Below are 24,380 nucleotides of genomic sequence, written 5' to 3'. Positions count from 1 at the left end.
AGAGTAACTTAAAATTGTTCTCTTAAGGTATGATTCTTTTTCAAGAATTTAGGAGTACAGGATAGAAATAGAATGAACAAAGTCTCCTTACTTTCATGTTTTTATACCTAGAGAATAGGTTACATTATATATGAAATCAGGCATATCCACAGACTGGGGTGGAAGCTAATAGGCAATAAGATGATAGGAAAAAGTTATTTTTAAATAACAGGAAGCTTTGTTGGTACTGAGTAACATTTATTTTAAAGAGGAAGAAACACTCTAGATTGATTTTAATAGCTGGAAGAAAGGCATGGGGAAAGGTTGCAGGAGATCAGCAGGAAGGAAATGACTGTTGATGAAGTTCGTTCATTCTATTAGGCTTAATCTTCCTTATTCCACTTCATTTTCTCAGGAACATTTTGAGGTTACTGTTATTCAATATTTATTTCATGAAAGCTAACTCTGAGTTAAGTAACTTCCCCCAAAGGTTTCAGAGTTAGAGTGGTCAGAATCAAGAAACAAATGGTGAGTGCATTATTGCATTCACAGCTAGCCCCAAAGTTCCTTGTGAGGGAGAATTTTCTTGTTAAGGAAAATGTTTTTATGGAGTCAATTAGGGTAGAAGACCATGGCCTCTGGGAGTACATGGAGGCAGGAGCTCAAACTGCAAAAGAAAAACAAAAAATTTAAACAACAGCACTTTTCATTAAAAGAAATAAAATTGAGTGCCCACTTGGGCAGCACAGATACTGAAACTGGAAGGATACAAAGAAGATTAGCATGACCCCTGCACAAGGATGACACCCAAATTCATGAAGCATTCCATATTTTTTTTAAAAACAAACAAACAAAAAATAAAATAAAATAAAATAAAATAAAATAGAATTGGGGGATCACTATTTTGGTATGCTCATGAAAGGAAAGACAAAAAAAGGGAAAAGAAAAAAAAGAAAGATTGAAAACAGTTTTTATAAAACTAGGCTCTATATGACCTAAAATTCAAAGAGAAGTCCCAGGGTAGACAAAGAAACTTTGAGGAACAAGAATTCTGAATGCAAAGTAATTTTGCCTTGTGTTCCTTAAATCCTCAGTCAAGACTGATGAAAACTTGGTCAGGAGAGTTTTGCTGAAGGGGCACTTGGGTGGCTCAGTTGGTTAATCGTCTGCCTTTGGCTCAGGTCATGATCCCGGGGTCCTGGGATTGAGTCCCACATCGGGCTCCCTGCTCAGCGGGAGGCCTGCTTCTCCCTCTCCCTCTGCCTGCTGCTCCCCCTGCTTGTGCCCTCTCTCTCTTTCTCTCTGTCAAATAAATAAATAAAACCCTTTAAAAAAAGAGAGAGTTTTTTTGTAGTTATTGTGGTGGGTTGGTGAAATATGAACATGGGTCTAGATTTCAAACCTGGAAGACATGTGTGAAGCAAGCACACCTATGTGATAGGAAAAGCCTGGAGTTTGAGACTCCTCAGTTCACAGAATTTTTTCTTCTTGTCAATTCACCTAGATCTTAGTCATAAAAGATTATCTAACACCTCTCTTTCATTTGACTTGTTTTCTTAGCTGAGCACTAAAGAAATAACTTACAGGAAAGCACAATTTAGGTAAATTTGGTCTGAAATATTACTAAAAACTTCCGGAAATTTAGCGTGAAATAGTGAAAATCCAGATAAATGTATTTTTTTAAAGAAAGAAAATGATGCAGTTCTATTGGTTTAAAACACATATTAAATTAAAGTGTCTCTAAGCAGAGACTATGTCAGCTTGTTTCAATAAATAGATAAAATAAATTTGTAATTAGGAGCATCTGCTTGGTTATAAACACACATATGTTATAGCCCATAAACTGAGATTATTCTCTTAAGTAACATGTTCCCTATAGTATTACTTGCAATTTGAGTCTCTTTAGAAAAACATTTCTAGATATATATTGAAGTTCTGCATTATGTAGTGGTTGAGACCATGGGATATATAGTGAAGAGAATGTGGTTCAAATCCTGGCTTAGCAACCTCATATTTGTGTGGACGTGGGCAAATTTCTTACCTTCCCTGAGCCTTTGTGTGCTCTTCAAAACAGTGGGGTTTTGGCTATCTATCTCTGCCTAAGGAACCATCCCAAGCTTACAGATAAAAACAACAACTACTTTCATAAGTTCACAATTCCATGGAAGAGGAATTTGGTCCTGGGACAAGGGGCCTGTGGTCTCTGACTCACAGTATCTGGTACCTGTGCTCTAGCATTTGACTGGGTTTTAGTGGTTTCACCATGATTATCCTGCCATCTTAATGTTCCTTGGCCTCTCTTTCTCCACGTGGTATCTCATCTTTCAGGATCTTTCTAAGTTTCTTGAGCTTTTCACAGTATAGAAGACTTAGGGATGTTGCAAATCCTACATAGTGACTGGTTTCCAGGAGAGAGGAAGAGACAGAAAGTAGAAGTTGCTAGGCCAGTCAAGGGCTATATGAAATGGCACAGTGCCAGTCCCACTGTGTTCTTTATTGGAGGATAGAGAGCCCGACCAGACTGAAGAGTGGAGAAGAGTTAGGACAATTTGATAAGGAATGGCAAAGTCATGTTGCAAAAAGCATGTCCAATGGGAGGTATGGTTCTGGCCATTTTTAAGAAATATTAATATGTCACGTGGGATAACGATGCCTATCTTGTAAGGGCTTTGTGAAGTTTAGAACATGTGTCAGGATCTGGCACACACTAAGCCCTCAATAAATGGCGGCAGTTTATTAGATTGGACAGCTCAGTTTGGATTATCACAAATTCTCAAATAGTAAAATTGAAGTTAGGACTATTTGAAAAATATTGTGATTTGACCATAGTGCTAAATCAAAATAAAGAGAAAATTAAAATGGCAGGATTCTAGTACAAAATGCATAAACCCACCACAATATTTATAAAACTATTTTTACTAATGCCACGCATTAACACTGTCAACTCTTCTTTGTTGTTGCTCCAACCTCCCCAGTAAAGTAGAGGAGTGGCCCGTCCTGAAGCTACCCTACTTGGGGAATTGTTGAAGGGTCAGGAGATAAGGTGTGGTTGCACAGGGCTAGATTTCTACAGGAGAAAACTCAGGATGATGAGAACCAAGGAATCAGGAAATCCAAAATCCTCTGGGAAGAACCAGTTTTAGTTTTTATGACAGAAAAATTCCATATGCCAGTAACCAGAGACAGAAATTGAAGTAGGTGGTCATGGTGTGAGCGGTCTAACGTTGGCTTGAAATCGGTGTAGATACAGACACCGTAGCAGTGGTGGTGGTAGTGATGGTTGGGCCAATTGTTTTGAATAACATCAGGCTTTCAGATTTACTTATATTTGATTGAAGATACATTTCTCCCTCTTTTTTAAGACCAATAACCAAGTCTTATGCAGAAGTTGGGATGACACCTGAGCTGTTATAAATATTTGGCAAAATGATAGCCTCAGGGTTTAATCTATCATATGTATTAATATCAGATAAACTGTTCCTTTCAGTTTTGATTTATTTTGTGACCTCTTATTGATAATTTGTCAAAAGGACACCAAGCTGAAAGAACAAAAATGCACCTGACTAATGTGAACTGTTCTAACTCATCAAAGGTTGAAATGGTTGGAGTATGTTTATCTCTAAATTTTTCTGGTAAATCTGGGTAAAGGAAGGATATCTCAGGAGCGTGAGTCACATTTGTATTTATATCAGTACCTACATTTTTACTTGCATTGGCTTGCCACAGACTTAGGGAAGTAAAGCATTATTTGTTTCCAGTTTAGTGCTAATGTACATGAGTAATGCACTAATAAATATTGCAAGCAAATCAATTGTACTTCCTAATAGCAAGGTGAACAGCAATAGCATTTTATGCAAGATCATAGGAGATTGAACACTAAACCTGAAAAGGGATGATTCTAGCCCTGACATTTCATTATTTCTTGGGATTTGTGCATCTCCCTTAATGTACAGTTAATGTAATTTGAGGTTATGAATCTTTTTTATAGTCTTCGTTTATATCTTTAAAGTAACAAATCTCAAGTTGTGACTATAGCAGACAGCATTCACAGAATTCTGACCAGGAAACTAAACTAACTCACAAATTTTCATTCTTCCTGGGGAAAATGTATAAATTCTATTTCTTTTTCATTGGAATGTATACTTTGGGTGAATAATGTTTGACATATATTTATTGCTAGTAAAATTCTCAGAATCTGTCCCATTCAGTTCATTGTTTCTGCCAGGGAAGCATGGGGTTGAAATAACAAGAGTAAACAATGGAAATATTGGTTTTAGCAGTAAATGCAATATGATTGATCATCTCAGGACTCTCTGTGCCCACTGACTTGTATTCCCAGCATTATTTAAAATGGCTTAGCACCTTACATGACCAATCCTGTAAGGTAGCCAAAAGAGAATGGATTCTCCTCAGAGGTTTTGAAACATATACAAAGGAGCATTTTCCATTCATTTAAAATCTGAATGGGACTAAAATGTTCTTTCTCAGAAAAAAATTGTCATTTCCTTTTTTACATAAAATACACAAATATTTTTCCCTGTGGTATACAGACTTATTGACATTTAGGGTAACATCTGTGTGTGTGTGTGTGTGTGTGTGTGTGTGTGTGTGTGTGTGTGTGTATGTGTGTAGCCATTAAGTAAAAGAGTTCCTTTGAGCTCTATATCATTATTGTTGAAATCCATCAAAGATCAAAAGGAACACTCTTGCCCTTAAGCAAAGTCAGTTTTTGTTTAGCTCTCTACAGCAAGAGAAAACACACACCAGGGGAAATTGGGGGACATTTCAGGAAAAGGGAGTTGAGAGGACTTCTTCTAGGGTTTGGGGTACTATTCAGTAAGTTTGTGGAGAAATTAGAGAGATAGGGACCTGTTCTGGCTTGAATAGTGTCCAAAAGTGGAGAAATGTGTTGATTTGATGATTTAATAATTTTTATCCAGGTGGAAGGAGGACTAAGAGCAAGAAGTGGAGTTGGTAAAAACTAATCATTGCTCAGAAAGAGAGATTAGTCCTGTTTGCAACTACATGATGGCCTGGACTTTGTCCTGTGAGAAACTATGTTTACGTTCTAATGATCTGATTCCCAGCAGGGCCAATATTTACTTCTTCATTATATTGGAAAAATACAGAAAAAAAATTAGCTCACACTTGATCTCTTTCAGAAGTATGCATTTGTGAGAATTTTAAAAATCTTAAAAACAAAATTAGAAATAAATCTGTTAGGAAACTTAGATCAAAACAGATAGATAGATGATATATAGATAAGGATGTAGATAGATGTATAATATACAAGAAAGTATATATCTCTATGATATATACAGAGTGTCCCCAACTTGTAAAGGTTTGTCTTATAATTTATGATGGTGGGAAAGTGATAGTCATCTGGTAGAAACTGTACTTCGAATTTTGAATTTCGGTCATCTCCTGGGCTGACGATATGTGGTATGATACTCCCTTGTGATGCTGGGCGGGGGCAGCACTGCAGCTCCCAGTCAGCCAGGAGAGCACAAGTCCTTTACCCGGACTCACACACTGACAACCGTTCTGTACCCACGCAACCATTCTCTTTTCCGCTTCAGGACAGTGGGCAATACATTACATCAGATAGTCAACGCTTTATTATAAAATAAGCTTTGTGTTGGATAATTCTGCCCAACTGTAGGCTAATGTAAGTGTTCTGAGTACATGTAAGGTAGGCTAGGCTAAGTTATGATGTTTGGTAAGTGAGGTGTATTAAATGCATTTGGACTTGGGATATTTTCAGGTTAGGATGGGTTTGTTAGGAGGTAACTCTACTGTAAGTTGAGAAGCTCTGTAGATATTATATGATATAGTAGATATCGATTATATATAACATAGCAAATCATCTATATAAATTTATGAGTTGAGCTAAGAGCAAGGTATTTGCAGTTATAATGAGATTTATTGTTATAATACTTTAGAGATTCCCAGGACAATAATTTGCTGCACAATTTAAACTCTGTATTTATGGGGCTTTGTTTTAGGGTTATTGACAGTTAGAAAATATTATTAATTCTAAATTTAGGAATAAGAAAGTTCAATGCTGAGCCTCAGGTACAACCTAAAATGAAATAACTCAAAGGACCATTTGAAACTTCCTGTAGAGAGGAAGACAAAGAGAAGATAAACAGGGCTCCAACTTCATCCGCTTTGATCAATCCTCACAGAGATACATATAATAACATCTGAGGACTTCTTTTTGGACTAAAATATCACCTTCTTTCCGGGCTTATCTCTTTTCTGCTCTTCCATGTTTCAAATTCCTTTTATCCTTAGTGGTTGGAGACTGCTACTTCTATAATTTGACAGAGAAACCTATGCCTGAGGCTATGATAGTCAGCATATTGGATATATTTTTTAAAAGACAGAGAGCAATAGCAAAACATCATCATGATGCATAGTCATTCCAGACTGAGTTCCATAGTTGCAGGAAAATAATCTGCTTTTGTTTACCATTAGAACCTCAGTATCTAGTACAGTGCCTGATATGGTGTAGTATTCAAAGTATTTGTGATGTGAATGAATAAATCCATGATGAAGAGTCTGCGTTAATGTGTCATAATAATATACGAGATGTTGCGGTGATAAAAGATCTTCAAATCTCAGTGATTTACCACAAGGAAAGTTCATTTCTTATGTATGCTACATAACTAACATGTGGACCTGTGGATCTCTTTTGCATTGACTGCTTTCAGCAATTAGGCTGATAGAAGGACTTTTGTCCTGGAAAATTGCTAACTGATAAGGTAGAGGAAAAGAGTACTAATACTTAACAATTTTCTATGACATTTCATGAGTTAAATCAAGACCAGAATTAACAATCAGGTGGAGAAGAATAATAGTACCTCAGAAAAGACAGAGAATATTTGCAAATGATCATGTAATATTCCATATTTGGCCTCGCTAATACCAAAAGTATTTGAAAATGCAAATCAGAAAGAGACTGATAAAATCTTGTCCTGAAAAAATTATGACTAGAAATTCATTTTAGGATTTATCTCGATACTTTCAACTACCTTGTTATGAGAGAAGTTGAAAGATCATAGGCATTAATAAGATTAAAACAAGGTTCTTTGAAAACTGAGTGTAATCACTTGCATGCTAATAAATTTTGGTTTAGATCTTCTTTTATGTTTATGGAAATAAATCATATGATCCTTTTTCTACAGCCCTTGTAAAGATATACTAGTAAGAATGCTGGCACTTCAAAACTTCAAGTTTTAAAGGAATTTGAGGGAATGAAACTCAGCTAATTTGAAAGAAGGAAAACACAGATATCCCACAACCTATTCAGTGTTCATATAGTTCAAAACAGTTGCATCCTATTACTAAAGTAAATACCTCCTAGTATTTAAAGTCTGACAGCCTGCCAGGCAATCAGTAAAATTACTGTGAATCTGACACATTTAGTAAAACTCTTTCAGTCTTTCATAACTACAAGTGGTTGAGAATGAGGTTTTAGCCAATTTGAATTTTTTACTCTTGCTGCTGGTAGCAGTCATTTTCCTATAAAGCAATTCATTGGTGACACTGATGTTCAAGAATGAGAATTCAATGAAGGCTGCTTGAGATGAGCTTAATTAACAGGATATTCAAAAATTGTTATAGTTTTCCCATTCAAAGAGAATGCATTTATAATGCTTCCCTTATTGTTAACAATAAAAATGTTGCATTAAATAGCTGCTTCTCTCCAAATGATGTTCATACTCAAAGACCTAAAGAAGCCTCACCTTTTGCATAATGCCCTTTCCATCCATTCTAAATCCCATTGATCTCTTTTCTGCACCACACGTTAGTGTGTGAACTACTGGTTTTGTTATTTTATAATGTGTACCCTCTGGAATTGTTCCCAGGGTAACCTATCTCCTACAAAAATTGTTTTTACTCTCCTCATCTTTAATGACACTGAATAGAGTTAACAGCCACCACAAACATGTCACCTACCATGAGGAATTTAGTATACTAGACCTCTGATATTCATTAATTAGTAATAAATCCTGTTGAGACTTACAATTCCAAGCATCCTTCCATTATGTTAGAATATGGAGATGAACAATACAGACAGAGCCCTTATATTTATAGGTATTATTAATATTTAATAGCTACAACAGCTTTGTAAGATTGGTATGATCTTCCTTTGTAGATGACATAAATGAGTTGGATGAGTAGGGCAGAAGTGAGTGACTTTTTCAGGTCAAGCTACTAGTAAGTGGCAGACTGTGTTAATTTGCTTGGGCTGCCATAACATTTGCTTTCTCACTGTGGTAATGTGGATTGGCTGTGGTCTCCCTGCTGAGCTTTTCTACTTCCATTATGATTTGCTGCATGGTGGCCTGTGAGTCTCTTTCTCAAGAAGGCTGTTTGCTTCTTCATTTCTTAAACAGTTTTATTGAAGTATAATTGATACACCAAAAATTGGACATATTTAATGTATACAAGTTGATGAGGTTGGAGATATGCCTACACCCATGAAACTGTCACCACAGTCAAGGTAATAAACATATCCACCACCTCCAAAAGTTTCCTCTTGCCCCTTTTTGTTTGTTTTTGTTGTAAGAACAATTAACATTTTTGATCAAATTTTTAAGTGAACAATACTGAATTGTTAATTATAAGCATTATTTGTACAGCAAATCTCTAGAACTTGTTTATCTCATGTAACTGAAACTCTATACCTATAGACTAACAACTCTCCATTTCCCCTTCCCCCCAGTCCCTGGCAATCACTATTCTACTCTCTGTTTCTAAGGGTTTGATTATTTTAGATCCCTCATATATATGGACTCATGCAGTATTTTTCCTTCTCTGATGGGCTTATTTCACTTAGCATAAGGTCTTCCAGGTTTATTGATGTTCCATATGGCAGGATTTCCTTCTTCTCTGATGCTGAATAATATTCCATTGGATATGGAAATCACCTAAATGTCTATTAAATGATGAATGAATAACGAAAATAGTCCTTCACTTTTAGTAGAATGGCTTTTCTAAAATTATTCTCCATTTCCATCCTGAGTCATGGCAAAGCCCTTAGACCTAACAGTATCTCCATCACTGAGGGTGGGTAATTGAGAGACTTATTGATCACAGCACCATGGGAGCAACAAAAAACCCTTATAGATGATAAATCTTTCTTGCTTCTCAAAACAAAAAAAACCAAAATCATCTTTTAATGTTAAATTGATCAAGAATTCTTTAAAGGAATGTAAACCTCCTTGATTACATATATATATGAACAGACTGAATGACATCAGTGGCAGAATTTTCAAATAAGAATAACTATGCACAGGGGTGCCTGCGTGGCTCAGTCGGTTGAGCATCTAATTCTTGATTTTGGCTCAGGTCATGATGTAAGGGTCATGAGATCGAGCCCCACATCAGGCTCTGTGCTGAACATGGAGCCTGCTTAAGATTCTCTCTCTCCCTCTCCCTCTGCACCTCCCCCCACTCCCCACTCATGTGTTCTCTCTCTCAAAAAAAAAAATTAAAATTAAAAATTAAAGAAAGAACTATGCACAGTTATTTAAGCCCCTTCATTCTAATTATATACCATCATATCATCATCATCATCACACATTGTAGAATACCCATTATGGACTACATGGCATAAACATTTTTTCTGCTTATATTATATATATATATAGAGAGAGAGAGAGAGAGAGGAAGGGAGGGAGGAGAAGAGGGCAGGGTAATAAGGGAGGGGAGAGGGAGAGAGAGGAATATTTTAAAGAATTAGCTCACATGGGGCACCTGAGTGGCTCAGTTGTTAAGCATCTGCCTTCAGCTCAGGTCATGATCCCAGGGTCCTGGGATCGAGCCCCACATTGGGCTCCCTGCTCACTGGGAAGCCTGCTTCTTCACTCTCCCACTCCCTCTGCTTGTGTTCCCTCTCTCGCTGTTTCTCTGTCAAATAAATAAATAAATAAAATCTTTAAAAAAAAAAAAAAGAATTAGCTCCCATGATTGTGGAGGCTGGAAAGTTCAAAATTGGAAGCCAACAGGCTGGAGACTCAGGGGACAGTTGGTGTTGCAACTGGAGCCTGAAGGTAATCTGGAAGTAGAATTACCTTTTCCTTGGGTGACCTCAGTCTTCTTTCTCTTAAAGCAAGGCCCATGCACATTATAGAGTGTAATCTGCTTTACTCAAATGCTACTGATTTAAATGTTCATCCCATCCCCCAAAAAAAAACCTTCACAGCAACATTTAGTGTTTGACCAAATACTTGAGTGACAGGGCCTAACAAGTTGACACATAAAATTAACCATCACACAGAACATGGTTTCAGAGCCAGGTCTGTCTCTCTAGAATGTCTCAAGTTTCCCATTTTAATTTGCTGACAAGCACAATACTCTGAATATAGAGGAATAGAAATACTATTAATTGAATGCATAAATAACAGATATTCATTTTTTTCTTCTCATTTTACATGGTGTTATTTATTATTCTAAGCTAAATTAGAACCTCAATGTGATAGCCGTTTGGGTTTGTCTCTTGATACTTAATGAGTGTTATTTGCTACCAAGACTACCCAAGTCAAAACGATTATAATCAGTTCCAAAGTTATATTTTGATTGCAATAAATAGATCAAATGTTCATTAATATTGAAGCCAGAGTGCTAAATCTACTGTTCTTTCCTCATTTACTTTTATTAGCATTTTAAAATTTTTAGATAAGGCTTAATTAATTTCAACTACATTCAGAGGAACTGGTTTTATTAGAATAAAAAGCAAGAAATCATGAAATGTGCACATTAAGGGGGAAAAAAAAATGTGTCCTGTGGGAGGAAGACAGTGGCCAACCAGGAAAATAACACTCACCCTGACTCTCCCATATTCATTCTAAAACATTTTGACATAACGAGTTCTCCACTGAGCCTACCTGTCTCCCTAAGCTACTCCTTAAATTCTGCTCCCCTGAACATTCCTGTGTTTGATGTTAAACAGTTAACATAAAACTTTCATCTGTGAGAACTCCTGCTAAAGGACAATACTTAAATGTTTAATAGTTAATTTAAATATTTCCAGATAAATTCTCCCTTTCTGATCCACTTTATAACAATCCATGTAGAAAACAAAAACAAAGACAAAAATGTAGTTGAAGAGTTATATCAGATAAATACAAGTAAACCTAGGAACTATCATTTCTTGATTGGAGCTTTTACACATCACATCTTTTTTATGTGGAACCTAAATATATTTGAATTTATGAGATGTGGTGGGTGGCTTTTGGATGAAACAACTTTAAGTTCTTTAATGTTTCACTTTGTTTTATTTTATCCATATCTAAAATTTTAATCATAGCTGAGGCCTCTTGCATACAGTCAGATTAATAATGTATTCGAATTTCTTTTAATTCTCATATTCATCTATACATGCAAATGTTCATACATAATTTCCATTTGAATGTTCCTTTGTTTCCAATTTAAATAATGTCATTGATTAAAGAAAAATATCTTTCTTCAGTTAAATACTTATCTTCAAATTCAAATCTATTATATGCCTTACCTCATGGAAACATTAGAAAATTATTGTAAATGTCTAATGTTTAAGTTTGTAGACATTTGTGAATGTATAAAAATGTAAGAAATACCATATTACAGGCTCTACTGGCTTAGGTTGTTTTTAGAATGGTTGGTTATAAAATGTATAGCCATTCTTTTTCTTCCAAAATGGACACAAAATGTCCAGAGATGTAAAATCGTACTTAGAGAATGATATGTCCAATCCATTCGTAGTTAACGCTTACCTGGGCTACTGGAGAAGAACAAACCTCCACACCATTTTATCCTTAAGAGACCATTGTCTGCACTGTTGTCAGAAGGATCATTCTGATGTGGAAATCTGTTTTCCACTTCTCTCCCTGCTTGGTCTTCTCAGTCGCAATTCACTGCTCTGATGTTGAACAACAAAACTCTTAACAAGGTCTCAAAGCTCCAGCTCATCTCCTTCCTGCCTGGTTCTCGAGCTCAGTCACCTCTTTGCCTTCTGTGTTTTATTCTCACTCATCTTCCACTAATTCTCCCCAGCCAGTGTTGACACACTCCCACAGGAGGGCTCTGGAGTCTGCTGTTCCCCCTGCCAGGAACACTGTCATCCACCACCCTCCTCCTTCCCTTAGGTAGCCCTGACTCTGTCCAGCAGGTCTCCCTGTAATCATCAGTTCTTGAGAAAATCCTCCCCACAACTCCTTGACTGGACAAAACCTTCCTATTATGCATTCCATAGCACTCTTTACCACCCTCATGTCACTATGACACTTAAAAGTCTTCATTTATTTGAATGTTTCCCCACTGGTCTACAGGCTGCATGAGCAGAGACACCACGTGCGTTTTGAACATCAGTGTACATTTGGAATTTGCTATGCACCCAGTATATAATAAGTGCCTATTAAATATTTGTGGAATAAAAAGTAGTGAATGAATAGAAGTACAAACTGTGCTTATCTGGTTTTGTGTTGTGTGGAGGAACCATCAGAGAAGAATAAAATTCTCTAACAAAGATTTCCTAGAGGAGTTGATAAATGTAAGTTCAAAAAAATATCAAGAATTTTTCAGCTAGAGGCATAGCATCTATATTAAATATCAAGATTATATCTGTCATAATTGAAGACTAGGTAATATTTTGAATGTCAATTATGAGACAGACTATATACTCCTTGTATCAGAGACTAACTTTTCTTAATATTGATTCATTCCTTCTTCCTTTTAGTGACTTGGACCATACTGTCTTACCAGCATGTTAGGTGGGCTCACGACTGCCCCAACTAAAGCTACATTTCCCAACCTCCTCTGTAGCTTCCTGTGGCCATCTAATTGATTTTTGCCATTAGTATGTGGGTGTTACTAGGGTGCGCAACTTCTGAGTCTTGCCTTTGAGGCAGTTGGGTGTTTCGTCTTCCCTTTTTCTAGTGGACTATATGTGGGTACATCTGTAGTGAGCCTGTTCTGACTCTGTGCATGAAAGCAACACCCTAGGGGATGGTGAAGCAAGATAGAAGGAAACTGAGTCCCTGGTTAACCTCATAGAACAGAGCTGACTCTCAGCCTTGAATAGTTCCCTCTGAGTTTTTTTTTTTTTTTTTTTTTTTTTTTAAACAAGTCAGTTTTTTTTTTTTTTTAAAGATTTTATTTATTTATTTGAGAGAGAGAGAATGAGAGAGAGCACATGAGAGGGGGGAGGGTCAGAGGGAGAAGCAGACTCCCTGCCGAGCAGGGAGCCTGATGCGGGACTCGATCCAGGGACTCCAGGATCATGACCTGAGCCGAAGGCAGTCGCTTAACCAACTGAGCCACCCAGGCGCCCTGAATAGTTCCCTCTGAGTTTTGATATGAGAGGGGGAAAAAATGACTTCTGTCTTTTTTAGGCTCTATATTTTAGCATCTCTTTATCAGAGCCACTTAGTTTATTTCCTAGCTACTAAAATACCTATTCAATTCTATTTATGTGAATTCATATGGCTTTTAAGCTGTGCAGAAATAAAACAGAGTTTATAAATTGATATTCAATTTTTGCAGAAAAAAAATGGACCTATAAATGTGAGGAATGTTTCTTCTCTGGGTTTATGCTGTTTTACGTATAAGCCTCTTTTTTTTTATAGCTAGAATGCAGAGAAGATTTAACAAAGGACCTCATTGTTGCAGCTAGCAAGGTTAATGGAGATGAGGTTTTTCCTGAGGAGGGGTGAGAGGAACTGTAGCTGTGGGACATAGGCTACATGACTGGGTCTGTTGAGTGATTTCTAAGTATTACCAGGACCAAAATTATTTTTGCTATGAGTCACTACATTTTTCCTTAAAGATATAGCAGTGACATCAAGGTTACGATAACAATAAAGCAATACTGTGCCTAACTAAGATAATGTGATTTCTCAAAGAAATAACTGGTTAACATTGAATCTAGCATAAATGACACCTCCCAGAAGAACACCTTCTTACTATTTCTTCCCTTCACCTGAAGCCAGCTAAAATCTTATTGCCTCATTATTCTCCTAATCCATTTACTTGGCTTTCAACTGCACCATACAGAGCCTAGATTATGATGTTTTATTTAATCTGAATCCTGCATAAATTTTAATGTCATATTTTTCCACATATCTCTTGACCACTACAAGTATTTGAAAAACATTGATTTCATTTTATAAATGTAAAGAAACAAAGGGGGATAAAAAGAGTCAAGCTCAATTTAGGATTTTTTAAAAGATTTTATTTATTTATTTATTTATTTATTTGAGAGAGAGAGAGAGCACGAGTGAGCAGGGGGAAGGGCAAAGGGAGAGGGAGAGAAACTCAGACTCTGAGCTCAGGGCGGAGCCCTACGTGGGGTTCAATCTCACAACTCTGAGATAATGACCTGAGCTGAAACCAAGATTCAGGTGCTTAACTGATTGAGCCACCCAGGTGCCCCTCAATCTAGGATTTTTTCTAATCTGCTTATTTCCTTTTCATGAAATGCTCTTCTACAAAACTTCACATCTGACTTCTCCATCAGCTAAAATACTATACTGTCACAGAGAGATATTTCCTTACTAATAAGACATATTTCCATTATTCTTTATTATTATCTCTTCATTTTTCCTCAATGGCACTCAACAGTTTTTAGGATGGTTACATGTGTGTTTACTTGTTTAACTCTCTGTCTCCCCCACTGGCCTGTAAGAATCGTGAAAACAGGCACTATGCCCCAGTTGTTCACCACTGAATGTGTAGAGTCTGATCTAGTGTCTTACCAACTGTAGGCACTCAATAGATTTCAAACAAGCTACAGAAGGAACAAGAAACATAAGCACCCAAACAAAATAAAAGGAAAATTAAAGTTTGGTATGCAGTTATAATGATTTATAAAGAGAGGAAATGAAAAACACTGAAAATGTTTTTACTGAAAGACTCTTTTTGGATATAATAAATTAGGGACAGATGTCTTGTACTGTTAATTACTGAAGACATGCTAAAGATTATCTGTAGGACTGAATTCCGAATAAACCTTCTGTAACATTGATGGATAGCAGTACATCTATGACCCTGATGATATGAGAATATTTTGTAGTCAACTGGGAGAGAAGTCAGAAATATTTAGAATCTGTATCAAGTAGTTTATCTATAAAGAAGAGACAGAAAGATACACACAGAGAGAGCAAGAGTGAGAGAGACAAGGAAGGAAAAATGATTTCCCATTTCCCTACTACTATGTGTTAGTATATTTGATAGGTCTGGCAAAGCATCTTTCTTCATCCAATGGCAGAGCCTGGATTTGACTCGTGGCATTCTCTCTCTAAATTCTAGCTCTTAAGTATGCTCTATCAGTGTGCCATTTTATCTGTAATTAATACCTGAATCCCATCTTCAGATTTAATTGAAAGGAATTGGGTATGGCCAAGAGCGAGGGATGTTATTCCACTTTTACTGATAAATTATAGCTCCAAATTATTATAGAGGTCAATGACATATACCTATGAAGAACCAATTTACAATTAAGTATTACAGGAATGAAAATTGTAGTTTTATGTTCGTTTCTTCTACCGCATAATCTCTTATCTTCTTGATTCTTTATCCGTAAATCATAGGAAATAGCATGTGGTAGGTATTACTGTAATCTGACTTCCATATTATATCTCTACCTAAGAATTGACAAACGGCAAATGTTAAAGTAGATTTGAGGATGCTATTAAGTTTCGTCTGCATAGACTGTTGAATATCTCAATTTGTTGTAATTTGGATAGCGTATGCATCTAATCGAGTCGAGATGACTCTGCCTTCCATTTCTCTTTTTTTATTTTTTAAAAAACAGATTGTTATACAAAATATCTAAACAGAAACACATCTCATCAAACTATATATCGAGTTCTTATTTTACTGAATGAATTTGCTTCTTGAATTTTAAATGCTTAAACTGTAGAACTGCATCTAGAACAGGCATACCTGCTGATACTGTATTTGATTTAGTAATAAAACAAGTGAATATAATTTCTCTTGGAGAACTAGTTTAATGGGATTTATAACAACATATGAATATGTTTCTAAAAACTTTCTGATTGATTCTTCTACACACACGCACACAAAAACAGAAAATCATTCAATATCATGAAATAATATTTTTGTAAGCCCTCTGTGTTCTGTAATTCTTTTTCTCATCTTTCTGTCACTGCGGAGATATTTGCATGAAAATAGTTTCGCTATTGCTAAGAGTTCATCTGTTCCTGCTGCTTATTTCTCACCTGAAGTCACAATTGTCTGAATGTACATCATAATCATCTCTACAGAAGCCAATTTCAATGCCACAAACAAAAGATTATGCCTTCAACTGAGAAATAAACAGCAGGAGCAGATGAAGTCTAAAAACCAAATATCCCACTTTATGGAAATGTCCCAATTAATAAAAATTCAATTGAAGAGAAATATTTTAAGTTATATATCAGCAGAATTATCTCTCAACAGAAGTTTTTCAGTTTTTCATGTTTTCACTGTGCTTTATACTCAGGCTAGTTAAACCTGGTTTATTCACTGTTAATTATGCCAGATGTCTTTTTATCCTTCTGTTTATGTTTAGCAGTCTGTCCCAATTCTATCATTTTTAATTATCTAAAGCCTTTGTGCTAAGATTCATATAGAAGTAGTAACTCCTCCTTGGCATCCACTGATAGCAATTGAATAAAGTAAGAAGACAACAGATGGGCATGAGCTGCTTTGTGGACTCACATCAAGACTTGAATGAACCTTAAATATCTGTCTATTAAAAATCATGTTCCATATTTAATCATAATTCCATGTACCATTTTAGCTGCTCTGCCATGATGCCATAAATTACAATACTTCAGAGATTATCTCATAACCTCAAATATATTTCAGTCCCATTTCTTTTTTGGGTGGTGGAAGTACTGAATAGAAACAAAAATTAAGTTGATTTACTCCCTACTGTATCATTATTTCCATAGGGTCAAAACTTACCAGTTCATGAGTGTTTTCCTCTTAATTAGGTTAAGTAACATTCACTCAACACCTAAAATTTGTCTGACACTATAGGAATAAGACAATATCTTTTTAAGAAAGATAAGTGAGAAAATGGCACAATAAAGTTTAGTAGTTTTATGAGAAATGCATGCAGTTGATAAAAGTTATGAAAAGAAGAACTACCTAGGAGAGACTAAAAAACTTCCTTATGTAAATATAGCAGGGTCTGCATCTTGAAAGATCAGTAGTCTTAGCCAAGAGGAATTTGGGGGAAAATAAGGGAGGAAATAAGTAAGAGAGAAATTGTAGGCAGAGAGAGAAATGTGAATCAAATGTAAAATCAATAGAGAAACAGCCAACTGAACAATGTAGACCAAATGAACCTAAGAGATACACAGAACTATCCAGGCGACAGCAGACAAATACACATTCTTCTGAAGCACACGTGCATATTCCACATGATAGATCACATGTTAAGTCATGCCATCAAACTAAAAAAAAAAAAAATCTTCACAGCAAAAGGAACAGTCCACATGGTGAACAGACAACCTACAAAATGGAATAAAATACTTGCAAACCATGTATCTGATAAAGGATTAATGTCCAAAATATATAAGGATTTCATACAACTCAAAAGCAAAAAAAACAAATAATCTCATTTTAAAAAATGGGCAAAGAACCTGAACAGACATTTCTCAAAATAAACACATACAAATGGCCAACAGATACATGAAAAAGTGTCCAATATCATTAATCATCAGGGAAAAGCAAATGAAAATCACAATAAGATATTATCTAACACCTGTTAGAATGTCTATTATCAAAAAGACAAATGAAATATTTCTCTCCCTCCCTCCCTTTCTTTTTCTTTCTTTCTTTCTTTCTCTTTCTTTCTTTCTTTCTTTTTCTTTTTTCTTTCTTTCTTCTTTCTTCTTTCTTTCTTCTTTCTTTTTTTATAGTCAAAAGATAATAAATATTGGTGAAGATGTGGAGAAAAGGGAACCCTTATATACTTTTGGGTGGAATTTAATTGACAAAGCCATTATGGAAAAAAAACATGGAGATACATAAAAAAATTAAAAATAGAACTACCTTATGAGCCATCAATCCCGCTTCTGGGTATGTATCCAAAGGAAAAAAATCAGAATCTCAAAGACATATCTTCATTCCCATGTTCATGGCAGCATTATCCACAATAACCAAAATATGGGAACCACCTAATGTACATCAACATATGAATGAATATAAAATGTATGTTACATAAACAATGTAATATTATTGAGCTATTGAAGAGCAAAAATTTCTGTCCCCTTCAAGGGTCCTTCTAGCTGGACTAAGAATCAAATTGACATAAGACAGATTAACAGGAGAAAATAAATGTAATAGCAGACATGTGAAGAAATCACACAGACATGGAAATTCCAGACAGGCAAAATGAGGTATATATGACGTCCTGAACTAAAGAGAATGGGGCAGGGGTCTGGGACTTCAGAGAAAAGGAATGCAACTCACAGGGCAATTAGAAGAACAGATGTTTAGTAATTAGATGTTTGCCCTGCCATATAGATGTGTCACTCAGATAAAATGTATCTCTGCTAATGACCCTTATTCTGGGAAAGACCCCCAATTTAAATTTTTCTATGTAGTTAAGGAAGGGGCAAAAGTTTCTCTTGAGATCGTAGGGTCTTGATTACCTTCAGCTCAAAATAATCTTCATGCCAAAGTGGCCCATCTGGGGGTGGCCTGTCCCAGGCCCCTATAAAGCCTTAAAAAAGAATAAAATTCTGTAATTTGTGACAACATAGATGAATCTGGAGGACAATATGCTAGGTGAAATAAGCCAGACATAGAAAGATAAGTACTCCATGATCTCACTTATATGTGGAATCTGAAATAGTCAAACTCATAGAAACAAGAGAATAGAAAGGTGGTTGCCAGTAGCTGCGGGGAGAGGTACGTTAGGATATGTTGGTGAAGGAGTACAAAGTCCAAGTTATATAAGATGAATAAGTTCTTGAGATCTTAGCTACAGAAATGTGACTATAATTAACAATACTGTATTGTATACTTGGGATTTGCCAAGGGATCTTAAGTGTTTTCATCACACACACACACACACACACACACACACACACACACACAAAAAAAAAAAAGGAAAGAAAATGATTAACTATATGAGGTGATAGATATGTTAATTAGGTTGATTATTTCAAGTTATACATATTAAAATGTACAACTTTTATTTGTCAGTTACACATCAATTAAAGTTGTAGAAAAATAAAATAAAGCAAAACTAACAAAAAAACAGCTCCTTTCAGAAAGAGTATACAGTAATGAGGAAATAATCAGTCTCTTTCAACCTGGGGAGTTTGGGCTCTGAAAATGTTCATGGTAGGAAAATTTGCAGCCAAAGAATTTATAGTGAAAAAGAGAGCTGGAGAGATGGAAGTGGTCAATGACCACAAGAAAACCTTTATAATTACTGCATGTGCACTCAAATAAATAAAAATAGCAATAAAATTAAAAACAAATGAATTTTCTATAAAAGAAGGAGCATTTTAATAAAATCATAAATATAAAATAATAAGACATCATTACTGTAAATGTGCAAGATCCCTATCAAGACAAAAGAAAAAAAAAAAGAAAAAGAGCATCAGTAAAGAGAAAGACCCAAATAAATAGAACCAAACCATGGTCCAATACAGAAAAACTCAAAAGTATATAGGTAATAACTCTTAACACTAATCTATACATTTACAGCAAGTCCATTAAAATTTCAATTGATTTCTTATTCCAAGACTTACGTGGAATGTTAAATGTCAAATGAACCATGTATCAAAATTCTTTGTATAATAATTATAACAGTGTGGTGTCAGCACCCAAAGATAGAATTGAGTTTATGGAACAGACTGAGATGCAGAAACACACTTAAGAAAGTACATTATAATGACCAAATATACATCATTTGGAATCAAGCTGATTGCTACTCAATTTTTACCTCTGTGATCTTGAGTTAGTCTTCCCCCACACCAATTTTTTTCTTCTATTCCCTAAAATGAAAAAAAAAAAAAAAATGCTAGTACTAACCCATAGGGATATTGTAGGGATACATTAGGGAATTCTTGTGAAAGACTCTGGAATGTAGTAAGCATCCTGCCTTTCCTTTAATAATATACATTGGAGATGTTTCCATATCAATGCATACACAACTATCCTATTCTTTAAATGGATATTTCATGTTTCATTTTATTTTATCAAGTACCTGATGATTAATACCTAATGTTTCCAATATTTAGGCAATACAATGTTGCAATGAGAATTTTTCACAAGTTGCCTTGTGAAGTGTGTGATTCTTTAATACAGGTGATAAAGATTGAAATATTAGGTAAAATGGTCCCCCACTTTAAATTGTTGCAAATCATCATTAAAAACTTGTGCAAAGTTATACTATCATCAGATGTATAGGAGCATATTTAATTTATTTTAATTTATACATTTAATTTACACATTTCCCCACACACTAAATGATATTTGGTACTAGTAACATTTTCATATACTTCATCTGTATTAGTAAAAATTATTTCTTGTTTTCATTTGCATTCATTCAGTTATGCACAGAATTCACCATCTGTTCATATGTTACTAGATAGTCTCATTGATAGTCTCATTTTTTTATTTTTTTGATAAATTATCTCTTCATAGGACACCTTGGTGGCTCAGTAGGTTAAGTATCTGCCTTCGGCTCAGGTCATGATCCCAGGGTCCTGGGATCAAGTCCCACTTGGGCTCCCTGCTCCTCAGGGAGTCTGCTTCTCCAGCTGCCCCTCCTCCCACTCATTCTCTCAATCTCTCTCTCTCTCTCAAATAAATAAATAAAATATTTTTAAAATAAATTATCTCTTCATATACTATGCCTGTTGTTCTATTGGGTATTTTGTGTTCATTTCTCTTAGACTTTTTCCTGTTTGAATGAGTTGTACTCTTTCTAAAAGTTAAGAAAATTGGCAACTTACTTTGTGTGTTCAAGCAGTATTTTTCCTAGTTTATTATTTGTCTTTTGACTTGGTTTTGATACTATTTATCATTGAGAAAATTCTTACCAATTGAAAACTACATAGGAAGCATTTTATACACCAAACCTCTTTGGTGTAGATCAGTTGGGAGATTTAGGCAATGCAAGAGGTGAGTATAATGAAGAATCCAAATGTATTCATGTATTCATGGCCTTGGAGATTAAAAATCACTTTGTAAATTCTAGTATTTAAACTACTTTTATGACTGCCCTTGCCAATGTTGTAGGTAGCAAAAGTTGTATGGTAAACAGAATTTCTGACTTGTTTTTTAGATATAAGTTAAGTGTAAGACTGAAAAGTTTGTTTAGGAGGCAATATTTTAATACAACATATCATGTGGATTATTTTGAACATCTATTTGGAAATGTCATGAAGACCATGACATCTGTTCTTTAAAGCATAGTGTGAACTATTGTTTCCATATTTTAATGGCCTTAAATTTAACATTTTTAAATAATTTTGGTTAAATAATGTGTGAATGATGTAATAAAAAGGAAGAGGTAATTTTAACTAAAAAAATATTGAACACTACTAACAAGTGCTTTAGGAGGAAGAAGGAAGGTTTACAGTTATTTAGAGCCTACTATATTCCAAAAACATACACATGTTTACGTTTACTTCTCATCACTATGAAAACTGATGACCCAAAGTCATTCCTAACTCTCTTCATTTAACAAATATTTATTGAGCACCTGGTATATGAAAGCATTGTTCCCAGAACCAAGATACACAGTACCAAAACTAAAAAAAAATCAAAAACCTCCTGCCTTCTTGAAAACTACAGAGGAATGAGAAGATGAAAGTTATGTATTATCCAGTTGGTTAGAAAGTTTAAACCTTTTTATAAAGTATAGCACCTACTAAGTATAAAAGCTGAAATGTAAACCTAGTTTTTTCTCACTTTAGTGGCCAAGACCTTTTCTACTATATCGTGTAACTGAGATGTTAAAACTGGATTTCTCCTAAAATGAGAAGTTCCTAAAACTTTAAGCTTTGCCTTAAATTTCCGGAGTACTCATGAAAGAGCATGAAACAGAAGTCTCTTAGGCAGGGAACTGGAGTCCTTTGTAGTTTCAGCTATGGAATAGGGAGAAAAAAGAATTCAAGATGGTCTTCTGAGTAGTTTGATTATATAACTTACCATCCAGTACAGTATGTAAAATTGTAAGAGACTATTCATGATTATACCTAGACAAGGCATAGAATTCCACAAGCTGTTCCAGACAAATTATAACTAAGGGCCACTCTATTGTTCATTGGGGGCAAGATTTTGCAGACTTCTAATCAAAGCCAGATTATATACAAACATGGAGCAAACTGCTCGTAATATTGCAGCTCCAAGGAATTCATGTATTTTTGCCCCATTTTATCATCTACCTGAAAGCTTCAGGCTCTTAGGAGAATAGCAATGGAGAAAGGCTTCGTGGCAAGGATTAACAGAATTCACTGTCTTATCCTATCCTATGGGGAAAATAAACAAGTGACAATCTTAGAAGCTTATACACACTTTGCACCAGACATGTCTGTTAGAGGTCACCGTGGTACCAGGTGGACTCCAGTTCACAATGCTTGAGTGGAAAATTTCATACTAAAATGTATAATATTAATAACACCAGGATAGTGTCATTACATGGATGACTTCTTTTAAATTTCATGGAACTTTGACTACCATAAGGTCTCAGTGTATCAAGAATGACATGTAATCTTGAAATTTTGATTTGTGAGAGATGCCACCAGGCATCGTGAGCATGACACTGACCAACATCATCCCTTACCATCTCCTGTCTCATATCATTCCAGGTTTGCCGCTGCGCATCGACACAAGGATTACATAAACCTGAAAAATCTTTTTTTTTTTTAGATATATTTAAATTTAGTAATCAGTAATGTAATTCAGGAAAATCTTTCATAAATATAAAACATTACCATGTGTAGATTCACCAATTAAGGTGTCATATATCACCTACAGTCTCTGAATTGAATTGGAAAGCAAAAAATTGAGTATATGATAATCCTCACTATCAGTCAAAATTTTGTGAGTTGGCAGTGGTTCTGTAAGTCAACCAATATATTCATTTTCACAAATATGATTTGGATGTGATAGTCATCTAAGTCCCATATGCAGAATAATAGATCAACTGTGCTGTATCCACTGGTAACATAACTTGTTCTTGCTTCTGACTTGAAAAAAAGTATCCATATAAAAGTGATCAATTTTAGTTGCTACTACATTGATTTTTGACATGTACTACAGCATATTCTGTAAATAAACATAGCCAAACAATTATGCTAAGTGAAATGTCAGACAAAGACAAATACTGTGTGATCTCACTTATTTGTGGAATTTATGAAAAAGCCAAACTAATAGTAACTTTGAAAGGTGATGAATGGGTTAACTAACATTATTGTGGTAATCATTTTGCAGTATATACATGTATCAAATCACCATGCCATGCATCTTAAGCTTACACAATGTTTTATGTCAATTATATCCCAATAGAGCTGGGAAAAAGGAGTACATAAAATAAAATAGCTGAACATTGAAATACATTTTTAAGGAGCAAATAGGAAATGCTTTTATGTCCCTTTTAATATTTAAGTAAGCAAAATTATTTTTGGTTATATAAATTGCTAATTGAGCTCTTTATCTGATTCAAAATAATCTGGGTTAGGCGATTGCAAGTGTAAAAATATATGAAATCAAGGATTCCTGCTTTGTGTATTAACACTAAGCACCATATAGATTTGAGCTCAAATATCATTTGAAGTACTACTTAGTATGTAACCAACAAAATAAACAAAACCCTCAATGAATCTGACTTCAGTTATGATCCAAGCCTACCTTAACCTAGGCAAGGATAAAAACAATCACATGAATAAAACATCAGAAATAATTTTGTCAGAAAAATCTGAAAAAATAAGATTTGTGATTTGCTATCTGAATATTACTATCTGTAAAATTTCTATAGCTCAATATTGAGGACTAGCTTAAAAAATGACTATATCAAGCTAAGCAAAAAATATTTAATCCAAAATTTTTGTGTTGGTGATCCTAATGAACTATCTTTGTGGCTTGCTAAATCAGAGCAAAATGTTTTTAATTCTATTTTTTAGAAAAAAATATTCATTATTGCACTCCAATTCATGCCAAGCCCCCCACAAAGTATGTTAGAATGAGGTATATACTTCTGAAATTATGCTATATGTAGAGAAGTGGCCATCAAGGGCACAAAATGCCTCCCTGCTTGTGGCACACTATCTTTTAAACATTTTTAAATGCTATGCACATAGAAAATATTTCCACTTTTCTGAAACTCTCTAAGGATATCAACTGATACTTTAAAAAGGATGAACGTCCAATCCAAA

General features: G+C 35.0%; 1 non-coding gene across 1 annotated transcript; it reads left to right on the top strand.

Moving 5' to 3' along the window:
* The first annotated feature begins 707 nt into the window (after positions 1-707).
* LOC118540413 (U6 spliceosomal RNA) lies at positions 708-814 on the top strand. The gene has a single exon (XR_004919624.1). It is a non-coding gene; the product is annotated as a U6 spliceosomal RNA (small nuclear RNA).
* Positions 815-24,380: the final 23,566 nt, after the last annotated feature.

Source organism: Halichoerus grypus, chromosome 3 (assembly GCF_964656455.1).
Source record: "Halichoerus grypus chromosome 3, mHalGry1.hap1.1, whole genome shotgun sequence".
Taxonomy (NCBI): domain Eukaryota; kingdom Metazoa; phylum Chordata; class Mammalia; order Carnivora; family Phocidae; genus Halichoerus; species Halichoerus grypus.
The sequence above is the reverse complement of the archived record's forward strand: the minus strand, read 5'-3'. Positions and strand labels throughout refer to the sequence as shown.